We start from the raw sequence: 9641 nt of genomic DNA, 5'->3' as shown, positions 1-9641 counted from the left end.
CCTAGTTCTTTCCAGTGGACCAGGCTGCCTTCCAGTTTTGCTCACAACTAGCTGTTGGATGAGAGCACCAGAATTTATTTGAAACCTAACTAAAACTGGAGGAACTTCAAAAAAGGGGGAAAGGTGAGCAAGTGTATGAGGTAAACTGGGTGGGGGTGAAAGAGTTGCGTGAATCAATTCCTTTTAGCAACAGATTCTCCTCTAGGTTTGCTTACGTGAGTTCATATGCTCAGGAACTTGTCAATCAACTGATAAAAGCCTTTCAGAATGGGCAAGTTTTCACTTACAAAGGGGAGTTTGATTACATTGGCAAGTCCAAGTAGTACCCATTTCTTAACATTGTTTGAGTTTCTGGGCTCATCTTAATTGAAGAAAGAAATTAAAGTGTTCTATTGTTAATAAATGATGATTGTGACCCTTTAACAGTCTGCTGTGATGTACATGAAGACTTCTAAAGGATAAAGAGCCATCAATTCACTCTTAGTAAGACAGAAAAAGCAGATAAGCAATGAAACAGAACATTTCCAAAAGTTTAGGTGTCTTTCCATTGCTATTCTAGTTCAACCATGTACACTTGGTGTTTGAAATCCATGATTCTATATTCTGTCTATAAGGGTAGATAAGCAGCAGCTTTTAGTGAAATATAATAACACCATCAATTACCTTTGTTCTGAATAACTGTTTTGTCTATGTCTATGAATTAAGGTAGGTCCATATATAATTAAAGAGTTTTCAGAGCAAGAATTGTTCTTAGGGAACTTTAGTTCAATTCCTTAATTTGTAGAATAGGGAACTGAGATTCAGATTGGCTTGGAGACAGATTCAAGATCCTTTGTAGATTCCCTGGGTAATGCCTTTCCCTAAATATATTGTAGTTGATTTTATACAACCAATGTTTGGTGAGCCCATCTGATTTGAAAAAAGAAAAAGTTCATGTATGTTATTTCTTGGTTAGACTAAACTGCAAGAAACCAACTAATGGTAGTAAAGTGATCACAAAAAATGTAGTACACTGTGAATCAGAGACAACATAAAACATAATGTTTTTGCCGTTTTCTTTTTTGCAAGTGTTTAGCTAACTCCATCCTTCTGTAATTGGCAATAGCAAGAAATGCTCCTATACGGAATAGGACTTGTTGAGGAAGTGTTTGATAAAGATGAACTCACTCCTTGGAGAAGCATATCCAGTTATTTCAGCTCACCTGGTTTGACTGCAGAGTATTACTTCACAGTGAGGAAGTGGAGCATTTAACGTCTTGCTCACCTTCTCCGTGACCCCTTCATACCACACCTCTGTTGGGAGACAAAAACAAACACAGCACTGAGAATTCCCAAGGGTTGAGGGCCAGGTAATCCTTTCAGAACTCCTCTAACCTGATACTCCCTAACCAAGGTGGAACTCTGAGAGTCTGAGAAAACAAAAATCTCTTTCTTCTTTGTTTTCCCTTACTCCTTTTGCTTAAAAATAACAATCAAATATTTTATATAATAATATACTTTATATAATCACCAAAATTTTATATAATAATAACTCCTTCACATACTTTCTTTTTTGAATTACTACCCTTAAAAAAAAAAAAAAAAGCAAAAACCAAAAATAAGTGACAAAGATTATATATTGGGTCTGATTTACTAACTTGGGAATATTCGAAAAACTCTAAAGTGAAACAAATGTTCTACATTTGCCAGGAAGCAGCCAGCTGAGAATCTCAAACAGTTCACAATCATGGTGATTTTTTTTCTCTCTCCTTTTTTTTTTTTTTTTTTTTTCCCTAATTGCCTCACAAAGAGGACCTGGGAGATGAGACATGAAGTATGGTGACTTAAAATCTAGTGTAAGAATGAGGCCTCCTCGTAGAGACTTAAGCCATCTGATCCCTCCTACCTGGAGAGGAAAATGCAAACTCTGGGAACAAGAGGCAGTCCAGTCCTAAAGAGAGCCTCCAACTCTCAGACTAAAGTGGAAAGACTTTATGGCTCTGGATTGAATAGAACTGTCAAAGAGAGCCTAGACATTTTGTCCTGGTTTCCCAGATTCCCAGTTGGATGTTAAGAAGGTTTAATATCCAATTTTTCTGAATGTATTTAGTGAGAGGTATTCTGGAGGTCTCTGGCATGGTCAGACATTACCTCCATGTTTGGGAGAGAGAAGTCTTTCTTTATCCTCTCTAAAATTCTAATTAAAAAACTCATGCTCTCTTTCCAACCAGGATATGTCGGTATCAAACACAGTGACTGTATTTATCATGGAGCACTGGTAGGCACTAGGGGCTAATAAATCAGATACTATTATATAATCCAAGATTCTAGAACCTGACCACGTACCTTTGAACTCTTGCTCTACTACTTACTAGCTGTATAACGTTGGGTGAGCTACTTTCTGCCTTCAGTTTCTTTGTCTGTATAATGGGTACAAGCATATTTATGGAATTCTTTTCTTTTCAAGTAGTATTAATATACATAAAGTGTTTGACAAATAGCTTGACTCCTTTGGGACACATAGCAAGTACTCAAAAATAGTTGGCTCTTACCATTTTAAGCATGGTCAGCTCAGATGAACACTGAGACAGAATGACTGAATGAATTCTAATCATAAAGCAAGTCACTTACAATTTAAAAAAATAAAGTCATTCTTTTGAACAACTCCAGGGATGCCTCACATGTTTCTTGCAAATGGGACACCTGGAGTTGTGCCACTATGGTTCTGGTTTGCTTTGATTTTTCTGTCTGTGGTTCCCAGCACAGTTCGTTTTTTTGTTTGTTTGTTTGTTTGTTTTTCTTTTTCACAAAAATTTTGTTATAGTCTGCATTGATTTCTGGCACTGGTGAATAGAATTACAATTTACCCTAGGACACCTGAAAAGGAGAACAAATATATTTTTTCTCACAGGTGACTCCCAGATCTAAGAGACCTATGTGGTTAGAGATGCAGCAAATTATCATATGAACCCAAGTGGTTAATTCCCTCCAGAACTGGATGGAAAAATTATCTAAATTGCTATTGTTGCTATTGCTGCTAAATTAGTGTGGAAGTTGCCAATCTTTTAAAACAGACCGTTCAGTGTTTTTTTTAGGATGAAAAATGAAACCAATGCTGAAGGCATTGTATGGATATTAGATAAGAGAGGTGTTCTTCAGAGATAAACTGAGTTACTATAAGCATAAGCTTTCATAACTTTTACCTTTTCTTCCAAGAGATTTTTCTTTTTTAAGTGCACTTTGCTCAGAAAGTGAAAGAATATTCCATCGGAATAACAGAAATCCACATGAATTAATACTGGGGTCTATGTCTGTGAAAATATTCAAATTCTCTCACAAATTAGAGTCTTGGTTATTCCATAGTGAGTGGGGAGCCCCACTGTGAAATGCAGGGGCTGAAGGGACCCTTTGCTTTTCTTCGAGATTTCAACCTGCAAAAGTTTACAGCCAAAAATCAAAAGTCTGCCCAAAGGATTAATTCCTGAGTGGGGAGTTTTTCAAGCTCTTACAATAGCAACATCAACCATCTCATCCGCCTCCCATGGGGAAAACTCTGCCCAAAGAGTTCTGTTTGCTGCTTGTCTGTGTTCTGCAACCCTTCCCTTGCCTTTGTAAACTGGCCAAGTTAAAACAAAGTCAACCAACACTTACAGGTGCCAAACACTTTTCAAAAGGTTCTGAACATATGAACTCATCTAATCCACATAACAACCTTCTAAGGTGGGGTCTACTATATTCAGGTGAGGAAACTGAGGCATCCAGAGATTAGGGAAATGCCCAGGGTTGCACAGCTGGAAATGCAGCCAGGATTCAGACATAGGCCACCCAGATGCAGAGCTTTTTGTCTCTCGGGACTCCATTGCCACACTACTCCAAGTCAAGGAGTGGCCTGAAGGCTTATCCATGGGACACACTTTTATCATTTAAGTTTTTTCTTTCTAATTCAATAAAATATCAACACTTTAGGAAAATATTATTCTGATTGAGCACCTGAATTTGATGAATAACTTTTCACAAACTTGGCTTCTAAATGACATTGCCTCTGAGAGAGAAGTAGTACTGACTGGCCCTAGACACAATTGTGCATAAATTCTATCTGTAAATGGCACCTGACCTGCTTGCTGTTTAGGAAAAATCCATTACAGCTTCTTGGGATAGAAAGTGAGAGCCCAAGGGTGTGGGTATTGAAGGGGTGCTCTTCCACAGGAGAGAGGAGGTTGTCTGAGAAGAGTAAAGGTTATTTTAGGCATGTAAGAATAGGGTTTCTTAAAGTTTGATTTGAAGGTGTTTGCACTGCTTCAAAGAAAACTTCATTAAATTACCTCCAACTGCACCCATCAACACATCTGTTATGACAGGAGGAGATGTTAGTGAGGATCTTGGCAGGTTAGTATCACCTCTGGGATCAGCAGAGACAGCAGTAGGGAAGCAGGAGCCCAGAAGCAGAGAAGCCCCAGGAAACTTTTGCCCATGGAAATTTGTAGAAATCACAGGAACAACTCTGCATCTGCACATGTCTTGAGATTAGGGATTAGGGGAATTTTCACAACCAACTTCAAGGGGCAGGGTAGATGGAGATGGAACATCTCAGTCCAGGTACACTCCCTCCCCATGAACCTAGAGTTCTCAAGAAGCCACTTACCGGTACACTCAGAGTTTAGCAGAACAACTTAGAATGGAAATTGAATTGAATCATAGTCTATTTTTAATATTCCATATCCTTTGATCCTTTATCACACTTGCCTTTTTTCCTTGCTGCTCAAAATTTTTAAAAGCAGTCACTTACATTGATAAGGCTCTCCTCCTAATCTTATTTTTTTCTGGAAATGACCTGGGGCTTCTTGCATATAAACACCGAAACCAAAGAGTCATATTATCGCTGTGTTCCTAACCCTAGAGACACTTAGCATGGGTGTGGGTTTGCATAACAGGGAAACTAGTATTGACCTGGTACAAATGCTAATTAAATGTTGAAAAAAATTCAGGGATATTCTGCAATGATGCAAAGTTAAAGGTGTGTGTGTATATGTTTCTCTCATTCATCTAATTGTATTTGACAGTGGATACCAAAGTCAGGACGAAAACAGAAAAAACAGTTTGCATGAATGGATAGAGAAAATGGCTCCCTTTTTCAGGGAATGTGGTGACTCACTCTGTGATAATGCATAAGTCACCAACTCTTCATGTTCCATCCTCCACCTTTAAAATGGTAACTGGAACATTTGAGGATGTCACCACTCAAGGGAGATCTCTAAAGTACATGAGATTCACATACAAAGGTTGATGCATCTTTGGAAGAAAGCATTGAATTTGGGGGAGAAAAACTTATGTGAAAAATGAGTCTTTCAAGATCTTCTGGGACTCGATATTATGATGCTATTTGAAAAAGTGAAAGCAAAATCAGATTAAAAGCAAAACTAAAAAGAGAAACAGTCTGTGCAAAAGGGAGAAGGACTGGAGAAAAGGATAAATACAGCCTAATATTCATTAAGTAAGTATTATGAATTTTATGTAAGTTTATTTTTTCAAGAGAACTGCTAAACCACATTCCAACTTCTGCCACCTAAATGGACTAATTCACATCTTCAGATACCTGTGCTGTGAGCAGTTCAGCATTCAAAGGACACAGACTCACAACTAAACATGTGATAAACACGGATAAAACTCCTTGCTGTCTGTCTTTTCATCTTTGACAGATGCTCTTCCAACAGAAAATAGAAAAGCAACGAGAACATGAAACTCTTTCTGTTCTTTTGAATAGTTTTTATTGTAGGAAATAGAAGTTTCTTACATTTGAGTACTCTGATCCAATTAAACATGTACTTTTTACTTGCTCACTATCAAAATGAGGAAGCTGCTTGCCCACAAATTTGCTAAAGGAAGATTCAGAAGAAAAAGGAATTGCAGTTAATCCCTTCCCAGGTCACACCTAAAATAGGTCTCTGCTAATAGGGAAGTTAGCTGTATTTAACATATAAATACATAGCATACAGTGTAGTGAAGGAATCAGTGATGAAAGAGTGGAGTCAGAAGTTCACTCCTGCATTAAAAAAAAAAAAAAAATCAAGTATAAAAAAGCCTTTTCCATACTGTTACTGAAGAGCTGAGAACTTCTATTAGATATTCCCAGAATATCTGGTAGATATATATTCCTTGGTTAAGTAATTCCAGGGAAGACTGAGTTAAAGAAAGTTATTGCCTTCTGAAAACTTAAGAGTGTTTAATAGACTGTATACTCTGAATTTCTGAGAAAGGGATATGTGGTACGCAGGAATTTTCAAACCTGAAACTATTTTGGCCATGCAAAATAATATATCATGTTTTAAGGAAAACAGGTTGGAAAATGTTGGCAAGAACAAAATTGCACTTAAAGCTTTGTCTACATTTTGAGGGAAGTTAATATTAAGTCAACATCCAAACATTTGATATTTTACTCCAAATGCATCCTGTTTCATTTACTCCTAGTCATGTGATAATTTACTATTTATGCTGAGATGTCCATGCTTCTTGATGCATAAATGTGAACACTATTGGTCTTGCTCTGATGTGCAGCGTTGGGCAGCGAAACCAGAGAAAAAGAGTCCAGTGTAGTTTTACAGAGGAGGGCAGTCACTGAGTGCCAACAGTAGTGGCATTAAATCACAGTTCCATATAAAGTTAGAAAATGTCATTTTGTGTGTTTATAATGGGCACATAGTGTTTGAGAAAAGATTTTTTTTTCTGGTCAAAGTGTTTACACTTGGAAAAGTCTGCTTCATTTTCATAATGCAAAATATTAATTATTTTCCAAATAACCCTGCTATTCTCCAGCACTTGTCAATTTGGAGTCCTGCCTTTCTCCAGTCCTGTGTATCAACCTCACTGACCTTTCAGTGTTAATCCCACACCCAGTCTAGTTCAAGAAGCACTTTAGCCCAAGAGGAGTATGACACTACCAGCTTGGTCTTGTTGCTGTGATCATTTCTGTCCCTACAGGTTAAGGGTTAAGGTATATTGAAATTTGCATGTGAAATAAAAGCTCCAGACCAGCAAAAGATGATTTTAGAAAGAAGTCATTTCAACTAACATGGAGACATTATGCCAACTATGGAAATACTGGGAAAAGATACCCATATGTGAGATACCCGCATGTTAAGCAATAGGCGTTAGAAATCCTGAGTCAATCATCTTAGGTAACTATCATTTAAAAGGAAAAAATGAACAAAATTTCTAAGGGGGGGGACGAATATAATAAGTAAAGCATAAGGGAGGAAATGTACATGTTTTTTTTCTAAATTATGGTATCTAGAATATGAGAGAAACCAAACAGTTGCATTGTGTGGTAGAAAGACTGTAAACGAAATTGGCCCTTTCAAAATTTCGGTTATATATTTCAGGATCAAACCTCAAGGAGAAAGTTCATTCCCACCACATGGATCATTTCCCTTCTGTTGAGTCTTGTCTTCCTTGACAACATGCAGAAAGCAGTTGGGCATAGGCGGGTCTGAGGGTTTTGGGATGCAGCCTATCAATCAGGCTACACACACCCCACAGCTATCACTATTGTGATTCAAGCAGGATAAAAAGAGTTCAGTGCACAATGTGACGTTCAGGGAGGTGATCTGAAAGCACTAGCTATACCACTTTGGCAGAAACTGTTTTGCGAATGTGTCAGTGATATCTCAAGTACATGAAAAACCAGCTTTACTGTCTCTTGATACAGATTAATTTTTTTTTTTTATTTCTAAAGCATTTACCATTGTATGGTGGACAAACATTATCCCTGTTTTTCAGCTGAGAAGAAACTGGAATGCTTAAAGGTTAAGCAACATTCACAAAGTTACATAGTGAGTCATTTTCTGAATCAGGAAATAAATTGGTGGTTATGATTCCCTTTTCCCTGATTCTACCAGCCAGCAAGAGTCATTTAACACTGTTTACAGAAGTATTTTTCTGTATTGCCTTGTAATGGGCACTGAACAGATTTTCTGAGACTTGAAAAAAATCATAAAATGTGACATATTTTGAGGAACAGTAGAAATCGGTCAATAACATTAATTCATGCAACTGATTTGGAGCATTGATTATTGGAGCTAAAAGATATGAATCTTCAGTAAAACTCTACCTATGATTTGAAAATATGCACATAATGTGCTTTTCGCTTCCAGAAACATAGTGCTAATTATCCCTACCTCAGATTTCATATGAAAGCTTGTGATTATATTACATGATATGCTTTGAGTTGAATGGATGGAATTACTGAACATAATTTCTTAGAATGATCACATCACTCTTTTCTAGTAGAACTTTGGTAAGTCTCTTAAGAAAAAGTTTTAAAATATTTCCTAATTTTAGCATATGTGTTTACACTTGTCAAAACACTTCAGAAGGATGTGCCATTTTTCAGTACTAAACACTCTAAATATATTGTCATACACAGTCCTTAGGACAACCATTTTGGGACTCTTACTAAGGAATTAAGCCTTACCAAGCAAGGCAACTCTGTCTCCCTGAAGTTTCTTAGGTGTCACTTGTTAATTTTGTAGCCATCAATACTCCTCAATCTCTAGCTATCTCCCTTTTAGAACAATGACTAAAACACAGAAATCCCAAATTGGGTTCATTAGTATAATTGGAACTTTGCTTCTTTTAGTAAACTGCTTTAAGAGAATATTTTAGATAATAAGGAATAAATAACAAGAACACAAATATAGAAAGACAAAAGGAAGAAAAACAAGAAGTTCAGTTTACACATTGCAGATTTTTGTTTCAACTACTGCTAACTAGAACTCAGCCCTGATAAGCTCTTCCTGTCTTATTTCATATGCCATATTGAAATTATAGTGCAGGCCTCACATGCTTACCATATTTCAAAACCTGAACTATTTAAATTCCAGTTTCTAGCTTTGTTCTGGCAACACCATCAAGTGAACTGCCAAGAGGGAGCCTCCTCCTAGGACATCCTGGTAGTTTGTTCCTCTTAATGGTTAGTGAACTCTCTCACTGCCTCAGAAACAAGTAGACCATAACCACCTTTGGATCTGTCAAGGGGAACAGGAAGCCTGGGGGGACCCCTTGTGATGCTAGCAGTGGTGGAAAAGAAGAGACGATCCCATAGAAAGATGAAATGGGACACGCCACAGCAGCTGGCTTCTCTACTCATCTTGCCACCGAGTTTCTTTTTTCATGACTAAATCTTTGGTTTTTAGATTTGCTTTTAGTAAAGAGTTGCCATTGTGATATTTTTATTTTCATTTTACAGATGAAGAGAAAGAAAAGTTCAGAAAGGTAAATAACTCTTTCGACCTTATAAAATCATGATCCATTGCCTTCGAAAAGCAGGCTTCTTTTCCTGGGCCATGAGTTGGCCATGTGGAACCCTGAAGAGCAGTCCCACAGCTAAGTGGGCACAGGAACTCCCAGGAACTCTCAACACGTGACCCTCTTGGGAGCTCTAAGTTAGGAAATGTCATCAATGACCCTCTATCGGTTATATGAAAAAATTAGGTGCCAGACTTTTTAAAGTTACTAAAAGTCATAATAAAAAGAAAAGTATATGGCAAACATAATATATATGATAAAACATAGCACCTGATTAAAAAAGAAATCCCTACTCATTAATACCTTCTGATCTCTCCATCTGCTTCCTTCTGAATATGATAAAAATGTCATTTATATAGTCA

Source organism: Sciurus carolinensis, chromosome 3, assembly GCF_902686445.1.
Source record: "Sciurus carolinensis chromosome 3, mSciCar1.2, whole genome shotgun sequence".
Classification (NCBI taxonomy): domain Eukaryota; kingdom Metazoa; phylum Chordata; class Mammalia; order Rodentia; family Sciuridae; genus Sciurus; species Sciurus carolinensis.
The sequence above is the reverse complement of the archived record's forward strand: the minus strand, read 5'-3'. Positions refer to the sequence as shown.